The sequence below is a fragment of the Panthera pardus genome, unplaced genomic scaffold (assembly GCF_024362965.1).
Source record: "Panthera pardus isolate Hobbes unplaced genomic scaffold, ASM2436296v1 HiC_scaffold_2, whole genome shotgun sequence".
Lineage (NCBI taxonomy): Eukaryota > Metazoa > Chordata > Mammalia > Carnivora > Felidae > Panthera > Panthera pardus.
This window is the reverse complement of record NW_026526765.1, coordinates 113,747,450-113,751,585: the sequence shown is the minus strand read 5'-3', so window position 1 is coordinate 113,751,585 and position 4,136 is coordinate 113,747,450. Positions and strand designations below refer to the sequence as shown.

The 4,136-nt window shown below is 43.2% G+C and overlaps 1 pseudogene; it reads left to right on the top strand.

Annotated features, from left to right (window-relative positions):
* The first annotated feature begins 3,056 nt into the window (after positions 1 to 3,056).
* On the top strand, positions 3,057 to 4,136 carry LOC109246348 (homeobox protein NANOG-like; annotated as a pseudogene).

The window sequence follows — 4,136 nt, the reverse complement described above, 5'->3', positions numbered from 1 at the left end:
TTCTAACACTCATTCTAAAACATTTTTGTCTTCAGACTCTATTACACTTTTGAAAATTACCAAGAGTCCCCAAGGGACTCTTTATATGGGATATATCCATTGATATTTCCAGACTCGTTTATATGGGATATATCCATTGATATTTCCTGTATCACATGAAAACTGATGTTTTAAAATATTTACTTATTAATTAAAAATAAAAATTCAAAATCTATTACATCTTAATGTGGATGACATACCTTTATAAAAAACAGTTAATCCATTTCCCCCATAAGTAGTGAGAAGAATGACATTTTTTCTATTTTTGCAAAGGTATTTTCTTTCTGGCTTAATAAAAGAACTGGATTCTTGAGACAGGGGAAGCTAGCAGAGTAGGGGGGAACCTAAGCTCACCTTTCCTCATGAACAAATCTAGATAACTATCAAATGATCCTAAATACCCCAGAAATCAACCTGAAGACTGGCAAAACAAACTCCACAACTAAAGGGAGAGGCCATATCGAAGAAGACAGCAAGTACCGAGACAGGTCTGGGAGAGAAATACATTGTGGCCACTGCAGTGAGGAGGGAGCTGTGGCCACAGAGAAAAGCAAGAGACAAACACAGAGGGGAGCCCACAGGGGAAAACAAATCCCCAGAGCAATTGGCTAAGAAAGCAAGAGGGCCCAAATTGCTTGAGTTCTTGCACCCAGTTGTGCTTAAATCCTACAGTTTTAAAGGTCAGCTTGGCTCTGGGAAAGCTTGGAGGATATCGGGCTACTCTTGAAGAAAAGGCAGGTCAAATACTCTGTAGACTCAGGACATGGAAACAGTTATCTGAAAAGAACCTGGGGCACACATGGTGAGGTTAGTTGTTGCTCATCTCAGAGCATGTCACAGAGAGGGAGTATTCACAGACAGACCCCTTCTGGAAGAAAAGAACTCGCAGGCACCATTTCCCACCCTGTCCCTCACCATAAGCACGGGACCACCTGTAGGAACCAGCACAGACACTTGCTACCTAACTTGCTTACACCAAGGCCCACACCCCCACACTCTGGTGGAGGCGTCCTTTCCTGTCACGCTTGCCTCAGTCCCAACATGGCAGGCCCTTCCCAGACCAGCCCAAACCCATGCTCACACCTCATCTCCTGACATGGGAGTTTGGGGGACCCTTGGTTCTGGCAGCAGTGGCACAGTGGTGACAGGTCTCACATCACAAGCAGACCAGAAGACACCTAGGTAAAACTCACCACATCCAGGCCAAGGACCAAACACTGCCCACAACAGAGAGCCTCTGCAGACTACTGGCCTGAGAGATAAAGCAGCCAAGACACAACAGCAAAGCAAGCACACGCTGCATACCATGGAGATAGTCTAGAAACCACCAGGCCCAGGGGAATAGGTGATACTATACTTATGCACCTCCTCTTCATAAAACCATTACTCTCAAGAACAAGAGGTATAGCTGACTTTACTAGCATACAGAAGCAGGCACAAAGACTTAGACAAAATGACAAGACAGAGGAATTTCTTTTTGGGGGGCAGGGGGAGAGGGCGAAAGTAAGCAAGGGGCAGAGAAAGAGAGGGAATCCCAGGAAAAGCAGAGAGAGAGAGACAGAGAGAGAGAGAAGTGGGGCTTGCCAGAACCAGGGCTCGTGTTCACCTGAAGCGGGGCTTGTGCTCACCCAATGTGAGACTCGAACTCACAAACGGTGAGATCATGACCTGAGCTGAAATCTGATGTTTAATGATTGAGCCACTCAGGCACCAGAAGAATTTCACCTAAATCAAAGAACAAGACAAGGCCATGGCCAGGGATCTAAGCGAAACAGATATAAGTACACACCTGATGGAGAATTTAAAGCAATGATCATAAGAATACTCACTTGACTTGAGAAAAGAGTGGAGGACACCAGCGAGACCATTAACATACAGTTATGGAATAACATAGCACAGATAAAGGGCTCAATAAAAAACAGAAACATGCTTGATGGAATAAACAGCAGGCTGGAAGAAGCAGAGAAACAAATTAGTGACCTAAAAGACACAGTAATTAAAGTAATCAAGCTGAACAAAAGAAAGAGGAAGAATTATGCAAAACAAGAATTCACTTATGGAACTCAGTGACTCCATCAAACAGAGCAGCACTCATATTACAGGAGAAGAAGAGAAAAGAAGAAGAAAGAGAAAAGAGGGCACAGAATTTATTTGAAGAAATAATAGCTGGAAAATTCCCTAACCTGGGGAAGGAAATTGACATCCAGATCCAGGAGACACAGAGAACTCCCAAAAATTACAAAAGCAGATGCACACCAAGACATATTGTAATAAAAATGGCAAAATATAGTGATAAAAATATATTATAAAAACAATGAAAACACTAATTTGAAAGGATATATGCACCCCTGTTTATTGCAGCATTATTTACAATAGCCAAGTTATGGAAGGAGCCCAAGTGTCCATCGATAGAAGAATGGATAAAGAAGTTATATATATGCAATGGAAGATTATCAGCCATTAAAAAAGAATGAAATCTTGCCATTTGCAACAACGTGGATGGAGCTACAGAGTATTATGCTAAGCAAAATAAGTCCATCAAAGAAAGACAAATCCCATACGATTTCACTCATGTGTAATTTAAAAAACGAAACAGATGAATGTGGGGTGGGGAGAAGAGAGAGAGGCAAAGATTCTGTTTAAGAATCATAAAACAGATTCTTAACTATAGACAACAAACTGGGGGTTGCTGGAGGGGAGGTAGGCGGGGGTATGGGTCAAATGGATGATAGGTATTAAGTAGGGCACTTGTGATGAGCACTGGGAATTGGTGAATCACTAAATTCTATGCCTGAAACTAATATTACACTATAAGGTAACTAGATGGAATTTCAATAAAAAATTGAGTGTTTTGGTAAATTGAGTTGGTTGACGCTTAGCTATTTCAGTGGTGACGCCACTTCATTCTTTCTGATACTCTTACCTCTGGAGATCTTCATATTTCTCTAAGTTCTTCCATCTAAATACATAAGCCTGTATCTCCCTCTTTTTTTTCTCTCTACCCTCTACTCAGCAACATGAGTGTCGATCCAGCTCAGCCCCAATGCCCACTTTGCCCCAAAGCACCCAATTCTAGGGACTCTTCTCCAATGCCTGAGGTTTATGGGCCTGAAGGAAATTATGCATCCTTGCAAATGTCATCTGCTGAGACCCCACACACAGAGACCATCTCTCCTCTTCCTTCCTCCATGGATCTGCTTGTTCAGTACAGGCCCAATACTTCCACCAGTCCCAGAGTAAAAGTACTACCCACTTCTACAGAGAAGATCACAGGGAAGAAGGAAGATACAGCTCAGGGCAACAAACAGAAGATCAGAACCATTTTATCTCAAACCCAGCTGTATGTACTCAATGAGAGATTTCAGACACAGAAATACCTCAGTCTCTAGCAGATGCAAGAACTTTCCAACATTCTGAACCTTAGCTCTAAGCAGTTTAAGACCTGGTTCCAAAACCAGAGAATGAAATGTAAGAGATGGCAGAAAAACAACTGGCCAAAGAATAACAACAGGGTGACTCAGCTCTCCAGAATACCCAGACTTCTATTCCTATCACCAGGGATACCTGATGAACACTTCCGGAAACCTTCCAATATGGAGCAACCATTACTGGAACAGTCAGACCTGGTACCCCCAAGCCTGCAACAGCCAGGCCTGGAACAATCAGCTCCACAACTGTGGAGAGGAATCCCTGCAGCCCAGATCCAGTTCCAGCAAAATTCTGTCAGCGATTTGGAGTCCATCTTAGAAACCGCTGGAGGGGGCAGCTGGGTGGCTCAGTAGGTTAAGCATCCAATTTCGGCTCAGGTCATGATCTCACAGTTCATGGGTTGGAGCCTTGTGTCGGGTTCTGTGCGGACAGCTCGGAGCCTGGAGCCTGCTTCAGATTCTGTGTCTCCCTCCGTCTCTGCTCCTCCCCCACTCACACTCTGTCTCTCCCTCTCAAAAATAAATAAACATTAAGACAGACAGAAAGACAAAAACTAACTGCTGGGGAAAGCCATAGTGTAATACAGCAAACCACTAAGTATTTTAGTACTCAGGAAACAATAGATTTATTCCCAAATTACTCTGAACATACAGCCTGAAGATGTGTGA